The sequence below is a fragment of the Rutidosis leptorrhynchoides genome, chromosome 5, assembly GCF_046630445.1.
Source record: "Rutidosis leptorrhynchoides isolate AG116_Rl617_1_P2 chromosome 5, CSIRO_AGI_Rlap_v1, whole genome shotgun sequence".
Classification (NCBI taxonomy): domain Eukaryota; kingdom Viridiplantae; phylum Streptophyta; class Magnoliopsida; order Asterales; family Asteraceae; genus Rutidosis; species Rutidosis leptorrhynchoides.
Window position 1 is genome coordinate 332,084,630 of NC_092337.1, and position 18,288 is coordinate 332,102,917.

An 18,288-nucleotide genomic window follows, 5' to 3' on the forward strand; every position below is an offset into this window, starting at 1 on the left:
TGATCAGATAGTTCTATGGTTCGAGCAGTTTCTATAGGAGCAATAGCAGGTGCTTTCTCAGTAGCTTCTAGTTCATCAAGGGCCTTATCCTGTTCCTTGATAATGGCTTTAGCTAATTTGAGGGACTCAGCCTCTAGCTTTCTATCAGCAGCCAATTTGTCTTCAATTTCCTGAAGTCTTACCCTCTCAGCGAGTTCAGCATCAGCAGCCTCCCTTCTCTGTATTTCAGCTTGTAAACCCAACAGATAATCATCGGCAGTAATTTTCAGGGACTTTGCTGTTTCAATCATCTTTCTACCCTCTTCAGTTCTAAGGGCAGCACGATACTCACTTAGGTCCGTGCCCAGCTGGCGAGCCTCTTGAAATTGAGCTTTCTCCTCATCAGTAGAGAGCCTTTGACCACTGTTGTTTAAGTATACACCAATTTCAATGCCATAAGTCAAGGCAGTGATGTAGAGTGGTTGATCAAGAGGATGATGCAGCAATCTAACTTGGCGTATCCTTTCATTAAAAGCTACTTGTCTTTGCTCAAGCAATTTTGGAATAATGATCTCCAACCTGTAAGCATCTCTTTCATCTGGATTCATCTTAAATAGATCTGGCTCACCACGGGCAACTGAATCATCTTCCCAAGTTCTGTGTTTACCATGACATTTTGGGGAAGATGGAGGATACATGATTGATTCACCTATGCCAGATGAACTCACTGGAAACTGATTAACACGATTATCCTGTGTTCTGTTAAAATAAGTGAGGGTCCGGGGAGAGATAGGTGATTGAACAAATAAGTGATCTCCACTACCCCAGACTGTAAAGTCAGCAGGATTAACCGTATCATCATCTTGATTATCACCCAACACATCCACCTTTACTGGGTTTTCAACACTTGTTTCACCCAGCAGAACACTACTGACTGGGTCTTCATTCACAGCACTCCTTGCTGTGTCTTCAGTACCAGCTGACTGATTAGTATCAGCTGGCACAACTCCCTCAGTATCTTCATCAGCTGCCTCAAATAGGGGTCCTTTCCTTAGGGGCTGGTTGTCCCTAGGAGCAGATTTCACCCTTTGTTTGTCAATTGGCATGGGTTCAGCTGATGGTTCTTGTGTTGATACTGGTTCTTGTGGTGGCAGATAGGGAACAATAGCAAGATTCTCCCCCTGAATATCAACATCTGCTGGCTGTTGTTGTGTAGCTGGCTGAATAGACTGATATTGCTCAAATTAGACATATCTTTAGTCGCAATATCAAGTTTTATCGTTGTTTATTTCGTGTGTAAACATAGTATTTTCGTTTGTATTCCATTTTATTGTAAAATAGTTAGAATCATTGTGTAATTAAAGAAATATAGAAGATTTTGGATGAAACTACTCAGAGATCGAAAATAAGTCAAAAAGTCGATGAATAGTAGAGTGCGCCAAGGAGTGCGCCACGGGTGTGCGCTCAGCTCACTCGTCCAAATTTTGAACAGAGAATTCTGGGAGTTGTAGAAATAGTGCGCGCTGCTACAGTGCGCTCGGCGCACTCCTGAGCGCACTCCAGCCTATAAAGCAGATTGAACGCGTAAAGTCGAGCTGTAAAGTGTTTTCGGGGTTGGTGAACAGTGAGCTCAGCGCACCCCAAATAGTGCGCTCGGCGCACTCCACTTTCGGTGCAGATTATTCCCTTTTTAAAACCCTGTCCAGCCTCATTCAAAACACACCACTAAAAGTCTAGACGAGCATATTTATTTAATTTGATATAAAAACTATCTTTTCATTTTTATAAATCTAAAATACCAAAAATATTGTCCTTTAAACTTATTCCTTTATTGATTTTTCCATCGTTAAACGGCAACCCAATATCTTGTATTTGTTTGATTTCATTTTATCTAGTTAAAACTCAATTTAGTTTATACAATATTAACTTGCACATATAACTGTCTTTGGAACGATACACGAATTTTACCATTATCTATACTACTACACGATCGGGTACACTGCCCGTTAGTGTGTGTAATCTTTAAAACCTGTATTTTCTATACAACAATTCATATACCACGTTTCACACATCAAGTTTTTGGCGCCGCTGTCGGGGACAGTTGTGTCAAGATAAGAATTGTTTACTAAGCTGTGATTATTTTTTTTATTTTTTTAGATTTTTTTTATTATTATTTTATTTTTTTATCACTGTTTAGTGCCGGTGCTTTTATTCTTTTCTAGTTTTTGTCAGTTGCAGGGAAAATGGTTGACCACAGGAATATGACAATGGGTGAGAGAATGAGAGTAGAACGGAGGAAACTAATCGAATTATATTTATCTCCTAGTGTTAACGAGGGGTACCAAGAGAAAGAAGAAAATGAAGTTGTGGTTAACACTAAAAACATGTCTATGAAAGAGAGGATGATAGTCGAAGGTTTCTGCCCGTGTTTTTATGGGTCTTGGCAATGTTGCATGAATCCAAACGTAAAACATTCGAGTCCCTTACCCACTGTGCAACTTGCTACCGATCATTATTCACCATTGATTCTGTTTCAAGAAAATTCAAATGTGACAGAGTCCAGTCTAGCTCCACAACTTATAACTTCACAATCTATTTTGCAAGACGAACTGATAGTTGAAAAATGTACTCGTTTAGATCCACTTTCTGAGCTTTTGCAGGATTTCCCCGATTTACATTCTTACTCTTCTAGTTATATAGATGAGATTGTGGTAAAGGAGGAAGATGGTTTGCTACTCGTTCTCATGGCTAATGGTTATGAACCTACAACTGAAGAATTAAAGGAATTGAAGCTGGAAACTGAGCCCCGCTCAATAGTTGAGATTCACAGGGGGTCCACGCTTATTCCAGAGGATGTCAATTTGGAGAAGACAATCTATAAAGACCCATTTGACCAAGATCCACCAACAAGAATAAAAGTTTTACTGAAAACCACACTTAGAGGGGAGTCATGTGTTAACCCTCGGGTTAGGTTATCCTTTTTCGGGAAACTGAAAAAGGATTTATCTCATATAATATACACCACCCGAGGTGTAAATGACTGGCTCACTATTCTTATTCGTGGAACTTTTTCCACTGACTTTACTTCTCGTCCGATAAAGTGTGGGGGAGTTTAACCCCACTGGGCATTAAATTCTGGGGTCGAGTCGAGTGCATGACGCGTTAATAAAAGTGCACGATGTTTTTCAAGGTTTTAGTGACACTAGCATTAAAATTCAGCAAGGTACCTATCAAATTTGAATTTGTGTGATGAAGATCAAGGACTGAAGGATGCGCCATCGCTCATCTATATTCCACGATCTCCGGTTTTTGAACCTAGGTTTTTCGAATTTTTTTTTCTTCTCACTATTGCCCTCTCGAATTTAAATTTTACTGATTTTAAGTAATGAGGGCATTATTTAATCTTAAGTGTGGGGGATGGTATAAATTCTCACGGGTATTCAAACAGTATTCAATTTGGCTCATATTCGTAATTTAATGGGAAATTTAATTTTTTTTTGAAATAAAAGTCTTAACGAAAAAGCCAAGTGTGAGGGATTTTACCAATCTTTTTGAATTACTATCACCAAATTTTGCTAAGAAAAATGTTTAAAATACTTTTGACTTGAAAGGAAAAAGAATAATGTCACTAAACCTAAAGGATGTATCTAGTCCATCCTTGAAAGAAGTAAAGTCTTCCGAATGTTACCTTACTTGATATAGCAAACTTTCTAAACTATGTCATTTCATACCAATATCATTTCACGATATAAAGGTAAAGTGGGAAGGGAAAGTCTTGAACTTTCAAACCCAAAAATAAACTTGGTAGGGTAAATCCAAGTTGCTATCCAGTGTAAGATCGATTACAGTGAATAAGCTGGAGCGGGATCTGTCCCACACGATAGCTTAGTCTTCGCAGTTTTAACCCTTGAATTAAAATGTACAAATTGTCATGAAAGACCGATATTAATATCGTGTCAGGGGGTGCCCGGTTAAGAGTTCCATGATACTACAATCATGGGGGTGGATAGCTTGCTAATCGCCGACTGAGACTTCGGTTTTCAGTTACCCTCAACTGGAATTTGAGGTTAAAACCGGAAAACATGTCTAGTGTAAAAACTAGCATGACATTTTCAAAATCATAAAATGTTTTCACAAGATCCAATTTTCCCTAAGGATCCAAATTTTTCGGAACTTACAACAAAGTTCATTTCTCCCGAGCAATCCAAATGTGTGCGTGTGTTTCATATATTGTGTGTGTACCTCAACGAGTGTGTATTCCCAATTGTGTAACATGTGTTTCATATAGCTTGAGTTTGTGTTCCAAAAGAACGTTTGTGTTTCGTGTACTTCGTGTGACTAGTGTAAACTAGTGTAATATATCGTGTGAGTGTGATTCCTATTATTGTGTTCTCCAATAAATGTGTGTGTTTTCTATTTTTTGTTTTGTATTAGTATTTTTGAAACAAGACTTGCTTGAGGACAAGCAAGAGTTAAGTGTGGGGGATTTGATATTGCTCAAATTAGACATATCTTTAGTCGCAATATCAAGTTCTATCGTTGTTTATTTCGTGTGTAAACATAGTATTTTCGTTTGTATTCCATTTTATTGTAAAATAGTTAGAATCATTGTGTAATTGAAGAAATATAGAAGATTTTGGATGATACTACTCAGAGATCGAAAACAAGTCAAAAAGTCGATGAATAGTAGAGTGCGCCAAGGAGTTCGCCACGGGTGTGCGCTCAGCTCACTCGTCCAAATTTTGATCAGAGAATTCTGGGAGTTGTAGAAATAGTGCGCGCTGCTACAGTGCGCTCGGCGCACTCCTGAGCGCACTCCAGCCTGTAAAGCAGATTGAACGCGTAAAGTCGAGCTGTAAAGTGTTTTTGGGGTTGGTGAACAGTGAGCTCAGCGCACCCCAAATAGTGCGCTCGGCGCTCCACTTTCGGTGCAGATTATTCCCCTTTTAAAACCCTATCCAGCCTCATTCAAAACACACCACTACACATTCATTTTCAGAGGCAGAGGTTACGATTCAAGGTGATCCTTGGAGTAATCCAGGATCAACTAATCCATCATTTCAATCCGAAATCAAGAATCATCAGGATCATCATCCAAGATTGCTTCAAGAGGTTGATTCTTGTTAGTTCAATGAATTCTATCTTTGTTTCCAGTTTGTTATTGTCTTTAAATATAGGTCCCTAGGAAGCAGCCTCTCTGCTCTACAGAATAGGGAGGGACGACTTCCTCTACCTGGGTTCCGATAGGTATCTGTGGGTGGAGGAATGACTTACCTTTTACTTTAGGGTAGAGGAAAGGACTGTCTACATCTAACCTCCCCCATACTCTACTTTAGTGGAATTGGGTATTGTTGTTGTTGTTGTTGTTGTAGATTAATAATCGAGATGTTGATTGTTTACCTTTGTTGATTGATTGTTCTTATGCATGATAGTTTGATGTTTGAATACAAGAACCATTCTTGTTAAGTTTAATCTTTTCGATTCAATTAGTCAGTATACTTGTTCAACTAAGAAACACCATCTTGTTGATTTAGTATATTGATTTGCACCTAGTGACAAGTGTTTGCCCGTCTTTTACCAAAAGGGGTAAGTTGCGTTCAAACGATTAATCTATATAGGAATGTAAGAACGACTATTGTAGATACTTTCGGATAGCTTAATTGATATGTGTAGTTGTCTAGGAGAACGATCAATTCCCTAGAATCTGTTATACATATTTTCATTACTTAATTCCATATAACTAATAGGTGTTAGTAATTTGCCTTATCTAGTGATGTTTATAAGGATCCTATTGCTACATTAAATTGATTACTTGGGTTGGGTAAATTGGACATTTAACCGGACCAAGGGAATGAACTAAGCTAAACCATTAGTTGACATAGGAGTGGATCATGATCAACACATCATTGTCATGATCATCATTCAAGTCTTTAGGCTAGTTGAATTAATTGATTACAAATAGGAGGTCGTAGATGACAAGAACATCACTTGTGTCGTGTAATCCCGTTTGAGTGTTTGCACAAGACTACTCTTGGTAAACCAATTAATTAGTTCTCGTACGTAGTCAATTAATCTAGTCTTAATCCTAAAACAACAATCAACATTCGAGGTTAAAAAGTCCAGACGAGCATATTTGTTTAATTTGATATAAAAACTATCTTTTCATTTTTATAAATCTAAAATACCAAAAATATTGTCCTTTAAACTTATTCCTTTATTGATTTGTCCATCGTTAAACGGCAACCCAATATCTTGTATTTGTTTGATTTCATTTTATCTAGTTAAAACTCAATTTAATTTATACAATCTTAACTTGCACATATAACTGTCCTTGGAAAGATACACGGATTTTACCATTATCTATACTACTACACGATCGGGTACACTGCCCGTTAGTGTGTGTAATCTTTAAAACCGGTATTTTCCATACAACAATTCATATACCACGTTTCACACATCATAGAAGATACTGGTCGAGAAGATGAACTGGTTTCTAACATTGCATCCAGCCATTTCATAAATACATCAGCTCTAACTCCTCCTGACCCAGTAGAAGCTAAATAGTATTTCATCTCTTCAGGAGTCATCTTCTTTATTCTATCTGCTCGCTCAGCATACAGCTTGACTTTCTTTTTATCATACTTGATCATGAACTTAGAATTTCTTTTCAGTGTAGCCCTTTTATATTCTTCAATGCTGATCAGATCATCATCAATTTCACGCTTATCAGGAGTGAGGGTTCGCCTACGCTCCATTTTAAGTCTTTTTAGAGCAGCATAGGCCCCAAACTTAGCGTTGAAAGCAGCATCTAATTCCTGCTGTTTCTTCTGATGTCTCTCCATTTTTCTTTTCAATTTACGTTCAATGGTTTGAGAGACAGCAAAAGATTCAGCAATAGCTAATTCAGAAACGTCACTGGGCTTACTGCCAGAACCAATATCATCCACTAATGTGGCTGACACACTGGGTTGAGATTCACCAGCTGCCTGTACACCAGCTTCAGTATGAGCGTTGCTGGGCTTAGTGCCAGTACCATCACCACCATCATCACCATCTCTCCTCTGCTGTTTAGGAGCCTTTTCATGCTCATGCTCCCCCTCAGACTGTTTTCTCTTTTTGGACTTTTTTCTAGACTTCTTCTCCTCCTTTTTGTCATCAGCAGGGACAGAAGGGTGAGCAGGGGAGACCTGTGCATCAAGGTCACTATCTGACTGAGGAACATAGAAAGCAAAATTGTTCCAGTCAGCAACAGCAGGAGAAAGATGGGCACCAGGATCTACGCCATATTGTATTAGGCAGAGGTTGGAAGTTCGAACTTCATTTCTAGCAACACCCATGGCCATATTTTGGACATCAGCCCTAACACCAGCTTGAAGATCAGCCATGCATTGCATTACCTCCACCATTTGAACATAAGCTGAGGCAAGAATCATTGTAGCCATTTGCTGTTCTTGCGGATCCAATCTCTCTTCTAATACCCTATTTTCTTCATCAAGGAAAAGAATTTTGCGATTAGCAGCATCCAAATCAGCTTGAAGACGAGCAATATCCTCAGTATACTCATTGTGAGAGATGATTCACTTCTTTAAATCCTCCTCCTCTTCATGTTGTTTGACAATGGCTTCCACATCAAGATCTGCAAAGGCACACACTTGTTTGAGCTGGTTCTCAATAGAAGAAATGGTAACCTCCCCAGCTGTGCGTACATCTTCAGACACTCTTTCAACAATAGCAAATCGAATGGTGTTCTGTAGATCCGGTGTGACTTCAGCTAATGTCTTATAGACAGCCAAAGTGGAGATGGCAGCCACCTCATCAGCTTTAAACTTAGTATAGCTGGTTGAGGGGCAATCACTAGCAGCTAACACAAGAGTACCTCCGTGGGGTGGTGGAGGTGGAAGGTCGGAGTCTGACTCGTCACCATGATCACCATCATTTGTACCTTCACTCGAAGGTTTAGAACCACTGGTATCCTTGTCAACATCATTAACAGCATCATCAGTGAGATCCACTGGTTTATCTTTGGAGCCAGTCACATTATCATGAATGACTGGCTCTTCCTTACCAGTACCTTTATCAGCATCACCATCAGATGAAGAATATGATGAGGAAGAAGCTGATGAATCAGAAGGTACTGGCGAATCAGGAAGTTGTTACATGATAAACTTAACAGTAGTAGGATCTCTGATGAACTTGAGAGGCCTCCATGTACCAGGCCATGGAGAAGCAGCTGGAGCCATACCAAAATAGTGATAGTATGGCTGCTCGTTGATCTGTTCTAAATTATCCAGCCTCTCATATACCTCTTCTCTTGCTGGTCGATCAAGCTGAGACAGCATTTCAGTCAGCTCTTCCCTAGGTAGTTTACTGGCTGACACCAGAGCACTTTAGGGATCAATAGTCAGCTGATTCACCAGCAAGGCAACTCTGGGAGTGATGGAGGCTCCCCTATAGATGAAGTTTGGTACAACTTCATCAGGATCTGGTACCTGGCACACATATGGCTGCTGCTCAGCAGAAGTAGTAGCCTGAGACGAATCAGTAGTGGCAGTAGCAGAGGTACCAACATCCATAATGGGTTCCGTAGAACCAGTAGCAGCAGTAGGTGACTGTGCAATAGGTGAAGAAGCAGCATCTGCAGCACCTTTAAAGAAAGTATCCGGTGTTGAATCAGAAACCTGTAGATTACCAGCGGTATCCACAGTAATAAATTATCTCGATTGAAGATCAGAAACATCCGAAATAACAGTAGGAGCAGCAGTTGTAGTAACAGTGGGAGTGGTAGCAGCATCAATATCAAGAACCTCCTTAACAATGTTATCAATAACCTTTTCAAGTACCGGAGGAGGTTCCATTATCATCTCATCAACCACTTCAGAATCAGTGGTTGAAGCAGTAATAACTGACTTTGTAATTCTTTCATTTCACTGAGTGCGAGTCTGTATGGAGCACGAGCTATTGGTGCAGCTCCTGGTATAAGGTCTATTTGAAATTCAACGGATCGATGTGGGGGTAATCCCGGTAATTCTTTCGGAAATACATCGGGAAATTCTTTTGCGACGTGAACATCACTGATGTTCTTTTCTTCAGGTTTAACTTCCTCGATGTGTGCTAGAATGACGTAACAACCTTTTCTTATTAGTTTTTGCGCCTTCAAACTACTAATAATATTTAATTTCGCGTTGTTCTTTTCTCCGTACACCATTAAAGGTTTTCCTTTTTCACGCATAATGCGAATCGCATTTTTGTAACAAACGACCTCTGCTCTCACCTTTTTCAACCAGTCCATGCCAATTATTACATCAAAACTCCCTAACTCGACTGGCATTAAATCAATTTTAAACGTTTTATCCCCCAGTTTAATTTCTCTCTCCCGACATATATTATCTGCTGAAATTAATTTACCGTTTGCTAATTCGAGTAAAAATTTATTATCCAAAGGCGTCAGTGGACAACTTAATTTAGCACAAAAATCTCTACTCATATAGCTTCTATCCGCACCCGAATCAAATAAAACATAAGCAGATGTATTGTCAATAAGAAACGTACCCGTAACAAGCTCCGGGTCTTCCTGCGCTTCTGCCGTATTAATATTGAAAACTCTTCCGCGGCCTTGTCCATTAGTATTCCCTTGGTTTGGGCAATTTCTAATAATGTGGCCCGGTTTTCCACATTTATAACAAACTACGTCGGCATTATTTGTTTCTTTATTTTTGTTGTTCTTTGGTCCGTAAACCTCACATTTTGCCGCGCCATGACCACTTCTTTTACACTTGGTGCAAAATGTTGTGTAAAACGCATTCGGATGGTACTCTGCACACCTGAAGCATGGTTGCTTCTGTTGTTTGTTGTTATTGAGGTTGTTGTTGGGATTGTTATTGCTGTTGAAACGGTTGTTGTAGTTGTTGCTGTTGTTGGGACGTTTGTTGTAATTATTGTTAGGATTGCGGTTATTGTTGCGATTGTTGTTGCGGTTGTGGTTGCAATTGTTATTGTTGTTGTACTGGTGACTCTTGTCACCGTTTTCCTCCCACTTCCTCTTGAGTTGTTTCGTGTTGGCTTCTTCAGGCCGCCTGCTCTTTAATTCTCCCCCAATATGATTTATGAGTTTATGAGACATTCGACTTGCCTTCTGTATAAAAGCGGGCTCGTGTGAACTCACATCTTATTGAATCCTTACTGGTAACCCTTTTACAAACGTGTCGATCTTCTCTTCTTCATCTTCGAACGCTCCCGGACACAATAGGCACAACTCTGTGAATCGTCGTTCATATGTGGTAATGTCGAACCCTTGTGTTCGTAACTCTCTAAGTTCTACCTTGAGCTTATTGACTTCGTTTCTAGGACGGTACTGCTCATTCATCAATTGCTTGAATGCTGACCACGGTAGTGCGTAAGCAGCATTTTGTCCTACCTGTTCAAGATATGTGTTCCACCACGTTAACGCAGTACCTATGAAGGTATGCGTAGCGTACTTAACTTTGTCCTCTTCAGTACACTTACTTATGGCAAACACCGATTTGACTTTCTTGGTCCACCGTTTCAATCCAATTGGTCCTTGGGTTCCATCAAATTCCAAAGGTTTGCAGGCAGTGAATTCTTTGTAGGAGCATCCTACACGATTTCTTGTGGAATTAGTTCCACTGCTAGATCCAGAGTTATTGTTATTTTGCATCGCAGCCTGTACTGCGGCTATGTTTGCTGCAAGGAAAACACGAAAGTCTTCCTCGCTCATGTTCAAATTCTGACGAGTCGTCGGTGCCATTTCCTTCAAAAATAGCCCAAAAGAATTAAGTTAATCATATAGAATTTTAAGAGTAGTCAATAGTATTTCGTAGCATAGTATGAACTCATTTATAAAAGCTTTTTCTTCATATTAGCATTTTATAGTTTTAATTCGGGTAGTACCTACCCGTTAAGTTCATACTTAGTAGCTAATATACAATCCAACTACTACAATTCTATATGAAAAAACTGATTATAATAATATTTCATGTTCAAATTTTTATACAATATTTTACAAACTTACAATACCGCTATTATACATATAGGATGAAATATAGCACATAATAACTTAGCTACTCGGCAGCTATAAAGGCAATTCTAGTTAATACGCAAGTTGTTCAGCAAAAGAAATAAAGACACGTAATTCATAAGTCCAGAAACAAGTCATGCATTCTGGTTTTACTAAGACGACTTCCCATCCTTGGTCTTGTGGAAAGTAACCGTTATGACCATTGGCTAGGCAGCATGTTGTAATGTCGTCAAAAGGACGAGGGTTTCGTAATGTCCAACAGCCCCGTAATAATCTACAAACCTTGTTTCTCATCCCAACTACCGAATCCGTCACTTGTGGGAATTTTTCATTTAATAGTTGTAATCCGATGTTCTTTTTCTCACTTTGGTAAGAAGCGAACATCACTAACCCGTAAGTATAACATGCTTCTTTATGTTGCATGTTAGAAGCTCTTTCTAACTCACGAAATCCTATGTTGGGATATGTTGAGTCAAAATAGGTTCTTAATCCGTAGCGTAAAATTGCATTTGGGTTCCCTGCATTTAATGCTTTAAAGAAAACACGGCGTAACTTACGGTCTCCCCAATGTGATATACCCCACCTATCAAAGGAAAGCCTTTTATAAACTAAGACATTTCTAGAAAGTCTTTCAAATGTTTGACAAGTTAATTTTGCCATAACTAAATGTGCTGATGAATTCTGACCGACTCTAGATAAGATTTCCTCAATCATATCCTCTGGTAGGTCTTCTTAAAATTTTCGGTTGTCTACCCTTACCGTCCATTTTGTGTTTTTATACTGTAAAATAGACAAGGATTAGATTCGTAACAAACAATACAAGCAATTTTTACATAGAACATAAAAGTACCAGCACACTACAATACATACAATACACAACATGATTATAACCCTCTAATCTGAATCACTGGTTTCTTCTTCTTCGGACTTGGTTCGTTTTCCTAATTTTCTAGGGATATGTGGTGTTCCTCTAATTCGAGCCGTCATTTTCCACAATGGTTTAGAAAAACCTGGTGGTTTAGAGGTTCCCGGGTTATTGTTACATTTTAGGAAATATGGATGTTGCCGATACATATAAATTTCATCGGGATTGGAATCAGGTTTCTCTATTTTTATACATTTTCCCCTATTATTTTCTTTTGCTTTATTAAATTGGGTCGAGGTAATTTCTATAACATCATCGGAATCCTCATCGGGATCCGATTCATCAGAAAATTGGTAATCTTCCCAATATTTTGCTTCCTCGGCGGAAACACCATTGACCATTATTGACTTTGGTCCATTGGTTGAGGATTTTCTTTTATTTAATCGATTTACAGTAGGTATCAATATTTCTTCCTCCGGAACCTCTTCTTCTTCCGGTTCCTCCTCTTTCGGTTCCTCTTCTTTCGGTTCCTCTTCTTCCGGTTCCTCTTCGGGAATTTGTGAATTTTGCCAAAATATATTCGACTCTTCATTATTATGATTAGGTGAGTCGATGGGATTTGTACTAGTGGTAGACATCTATCACACAATATCAAACACAATAAGAGGTTAATATATCACATAATATTTACATGTTAATAATATATAGTTTCCAACAAAAGTGTTAAGCAATCGTTTTTACAGAAAACACGGTCGAAGTCCAGACTCACAAATGTATCCTAACAAACTCGATAAGACACACTAATGTTCTGGTGCATTAGCAGCCCTAACCAGAGCTGGGTGGAGATTAAACAGTGGTCCTTGAACAACCTATTCCTCCGGTGCCGGTTGTGGTTGTTGATCAGGTTGTTGTGCCGGTTGTTGTTGCTTTTGTTGTTCCTCTGGATGGTGTTCAACATGTGGTAATTGTGGTTGGTCTGCCATTGATGATGGGTAAAGATGAAGATATGAAGTTGGAAGATTTGAAGATTTTGAGAGAAAGGAATATGTGATTTTGAATAATGAATAACTGAAGGTTATTATGGAAGATAAAACACTCTTTTAACCATTGTAATTGGATGAAAAAGTGCAGGTGAGAGAAAATGGCAACTATCATCTGCAGGCGCGTGGGCAGATGTGACAGACTGACACACTTTCGAGGGGACACAGACTGTTGACATGACGTATATACGGCTTGAACACTCATACCTCCCATTCAGCATTAAATGCAACAGGTTTTAATTCAAAATTGATTTAAAGACCACAAAATAAGTTTTGTATTAAATACAAAATACTTTGTTACATTTAATATGTCATGAATTTAATTTAAATCATTGGGAGTAAATGAGTTTCAGTTTTAAGGAATCATTTAATTTTGTGAGCTATTTATTATTTCATTTAAAACATTTTGAGTAACCAAAGTATAAAAGACCTTGTTGTACTGAGTGTTTGACATGTAGGCAGTAAGTTAACAAATTTGACTTACTGGTTTGCCCTACATGTTGTAAAGCCAGCACAGCAACAAAAATTGTCTTTTATTTAAAGTTCAAGCATACCCAGCTCAGAGAGGAGATAGTTAAAACGTTTCTCATCTAAGGGCTTTGTGAATAGATCTGCTAACTGCTGGTCTGTTGAAATAAAATGTAGCTCCACATCTCCTTTTTAAACATGATCCCTTATGAAATGATATCGAACGTCAATGTGCTTTGTTCTTGAATGCATCGCAGGATTGTTGGTGATAGCAATTGCACTTGTGTTGTCACAGTAGATTGGAGTCTTTGTAACATGAACACCATAGTCTTTTAGCTGGCTTTGAATCTATAGTACTTGAGCAGTACAACTACCAGTAGAAACGTATTCTGCCTCAGCAGTAGATGTGGACACGGTATTTTGCTTTTTGCTCATCCAGCTGACTAGCCTACCACCCAGTAACTGGCAACCACCAGTAGTACTTTTCCTGTCTATTTTACACCCTGCAAAGTCAGCATCTGAATACCCAATTAGCTCAAAATCCTGGTCTTTGGGATACCAGAGACCACGTTTAGCAGTAGCTTTCAGATACCTAAATATCCTTTTTACTGCTAGCAAGTGTGACTCTTTAGGATCAGCTTGATATATGGCACAGAGACATGTGGCAAACATAATATCAGGTCTGCTGGCTGTAAGATAAAGTAGGGATCCAATCATACCTCTATATTCAGTGATATTGACTGGTTCACTATTGGGATCAGCATCTATTTTAATAGATGCTGCCATTGGGGTCCCTATGTCTTTTAAACAGGTCAGGCCAAATTTCTTTAACATATCTTTGATATATATTTATCCTGACTTATAAAAATTCCATCATCAAGTTGTTTAATTTGCAATCCCAAAAAGTATTGTAAATCTCTTTGTAAGCTCATTTCATATGTCTTTGACATAAGTTTTGAAAAATCTTGACAATGTTTCTCATTTTTAGATCCATAAATAATATCATCCACATATATCTGTACCAGCAAGAGATCACCATCTGTCTCTTTTGAGAACAGAGTGGTATCAATTGTTCCAACTTTAAAATCTATACTAGTGAGATACACATGAAGTGTCTCATACCATGCTCTTGGAGCCTGTTTGAGGCCATAAAGAGCTTTGTCTAGCTTGTAGACATGGTCTGGATATTTACTGCTTACAAAACCAGGAGGCTGTTTGACATAAAATTCTTCTTGCAGCTTCCCATTTAGAAATGCAGATTTAACATCCATCTGGAATACCCTAAAGTTCATCTTAGTAGCATATGCCAAGAACAATATGATAGCTTCTATCCTAGCCACTGGAGCATATGTCTCTCCATAATCCAATCCTTCTTCCTGTTTGAAATCTTGAGCTACCAATCTAGCTTTGTTTCTGATCACAATCCCATCTTTATCCATCTTGTTCTTGAAAACCCACTTGGTACCAATGATCTTCTTAGTTTCATCATCAGGTTTAGGTACCAATGTCCAAACCTTATTCCTATCAAACTGGGAGATCTCTTCTTGCATAGCTCCTGCCCAGTGTGGATCTTTGATTGCTTCATCAGGACATGTAGGTTCAATGGTAGATACAAAATTTACATGCATACAAAAGTTGCTGGTTGCATGCCTTCTTGTTTTAACACCACTAGCCAGATTACCAATAACTTGCTCAATTGGATGCTCTTTTATCCATATAGTGTTATGAACAGGTGAGCTTGTCGTGGAACACACAACATCTTGATCATCAGCTGGTTCAAAGGTATGAGCAGCAGTTGGAGACAGCTGTTCATTATTAATGTAACCAGTACCAGCTTGTGATCTTTCAGAACCAGTAGACCTATGCTCAAGTTGTAGGACTTCAGTAGAGCCAGTAGGTCCACTTGGTTTAGACACAGATGGAACAGAGTGTTCCATCTCATCATCAGAGAACCCAGCAACATGGATTGGTGAGGGATTTGCAGCTGGTTCTTCTTCATCTTCAAGAGCTTGCTGAGTAGGCTCTTCAAACAATAACACTTCATATTCTTGACTGGGAGATGAGGCTGGGGTAGTTTCATCAAATGTAATATTAATTGATTCTTCAAAACAACCCCTTCTTTTATTGAAAACCCTATATGCCTTTGACATGTTAGAATATCCCAAGAATATACCTTCATCAGCCTTAGCATCAAACTTGCCTAGCTGATCCTTATTGTTTAGAATGAAACAGGGAGTGCCAAATACATGAAGAAATGAAATTGAGGGTCTTCTTCCTCTGAGAACTTCATAAGCAGTTTTCTGATGTCTTTTCACTATTTAAGATCTATTCTAGGTAAAACATGCAGTGTTCACAGCTTCTGCCCAATATGAATTTTTTAGCTCAGACTCAGCTAACATAGATCTTGTTGCTTTAATGAGAGTTCTGTTTCTTCTTTCTACAACACCATTCTGTTGAGGTGTTCTCACAGCAGAAAAGTTCTGTGAAATACCTTTGTCAGCACATAATTCTTCTAATGTAGCATTTCTGAATTCTGTACCATGATCACTTCTTAGCTGTTTCACCAGTTGCCCATTCAAAAGCTCCATTCTTTTGATAAAATTGATAATTTCATTAGCAGCTTCACTCTTTTGCTTCAAAAAGAATACCCAGGTGTATCTGGAATATTCATCAATAATAACCAGTGTATACTTCTTCCCACTACAGCTAGCCACATTAACAGGACCAAAAAGATCCATATGAAGTAAATGAAATGGTTTCTCAACTGATGAGATTTGCTTTGATTTGAATGAGGCATGGTGATGTTTTCCCTTTTCACAGCCAGGACACAATCTGTCCTTTACATAAGACATGGTGGGTAGCCCAGACACCAAACTTCTACTGGATAATTTGTGAATGTCTTTGAAGTTGAGATGTGAGAGTCTCTTGTACCATAACCACTTCAGGTTGTCTGATGCCTTTGAATAGAAACAAGTATCAGTTGTTGTGACTGCTGTGTTCATGTCAATTTGATACATGTTTTCATGACGTTTTGCAGTCAGCAGTGGCTTCCCTGTCTTATCAAAAATAGTGCCAATTTTCTTTCTGAACCGGACTATCTTATTCTTACTTTTTAGTTGGCTTATGCTAAGTAAATTATGTTTAAGTCCAACGACATATTCAACATTTGAGAACGTGACATTCCCATTTGTCAAAGAACCAAAACCCTTTGTGTAACCCAACGAATTATCTCCATACGAAACAACTGGACCATCCTTTTCTTGATAGTCCATCAGCAGGGACTTACATCCAGTCATATGTCTCGAACAACCACTATCGAGATACCAGATTTGCTTATTTTGAATGCCCTGCACAGTAGCTAAGAGATTAGTTCTTTTTGGGAACCCATCCAAAGATGGGTTCTGGAAGGGTCATCTTTGATGAACTCTTCCTGTCTACTGGTTTGCTTGAAGAAGCAGCAGCAGATGGGGTTAGGGTTAGAGGACACCGGTTGGCTAAGTGAAACTTGCTTCCACATTTGTAGCATTTTCTCACATTTGGTATCGGTGACTGGTCATACACCGAGTAAATGGGTGCAGTAAGATCGGTCGAATTTTGGTTACTGCCTCAATTAGCTGGTCAAGCTTGACTGTCATAATCTCAGTGTTAGACAGCTCATCATTCGAGTCCACTTTTGCTTTTCCCTTAAGGGCAGCTTTCTTCTTGGAACCAGTACCATAGTCATGACGTATTGCTTTGCCTTTATCACTTGACGAGCCAGCGTAGGAAGTTACTGGCTTGTCTACTGAAGCTGATGAGCTAGAAGAAGTTTTTTCTGCTGCCTTGGACTTTCCAGTATTACGTTTGACTGGCTTGTCTACATCTACTGGTTGACCAGTAAGTTTGTCATCAGCTGGCTCAGCACAATTGGAACTCGAACACGAAGGGGAATCAGTTGGTTTAATTTTTCTTAAATTATTTTCAGTGATTTCCCTTTTAATACGTCTTTCTTTTAGAGTCATGTAGTAGATGCTTGAGGGGTCAGTAGTCTCATCAATTGAGGTACTGGCTTCTCTTGCTCTAACTTCATCCTCCAAAATCTCTTTCATGGCAGGTGGTGGGGACACAGCAGGTCTAACAAACTTATTTGGCAAGACCTTTTTACCCTTAACTATCTTAGCAAAAGTATTTGGCAAGACAGCTTCATGATCAGTTTCAAGAATTGAGTCCATGAAAGTAACTTCTGCAATAGCAGCAGCAGCATAGTCACCAGCAAAGAAAGCTTCAACTTGGGCAGACACCTGCTCGTTAACACACTTTACTGTGCGTTGAGCAGATGTACACCATGAAGCGACAACCTTTTTAAGATTATCCAGCTGGTTCTTGACTTCTGCTGCCTCAACGTGAAGAGACTTTAAAGCAAAGTTTTGTTTTTCAAGTTTGGAAATATCATCTTTCAAGATTTTAATTTCATCATTTTTGCTTTTAAGTTTCTCATTTAAAGATTTGTTGTCAGTTTTCAAAACTTCTTCACGTTTGCTGCCTCTACATAAGTCAACTCTTAGGTAGTCAAACATTTCGGATTTTTCATCATCAGTATAAGTTCGAAAATTATCAACCTTATACATCAATTCAGTTTTCCATTAAGGTAAATCTCTTTTCTGATCAGCTTCCGTCATATCAGCCAAAAACTTACTACCACTATCATCCTCATCAGATTCCTTGACCTCCTTGGCCATTAAACACAGCTTTTTATCTGGTGCATAACCAGCACCATCATCATCAGTATCACTATCAGAGGATGACGACGAGCTGGTTTCATCCCAATCATGATGCTCAGCAACTAGAACCTTTTCTGGATTTTTACCCTTCTTATCAGTCTTAGCACTTTCTTTCATCTGAGCTTTCATAGCTTTGTACTT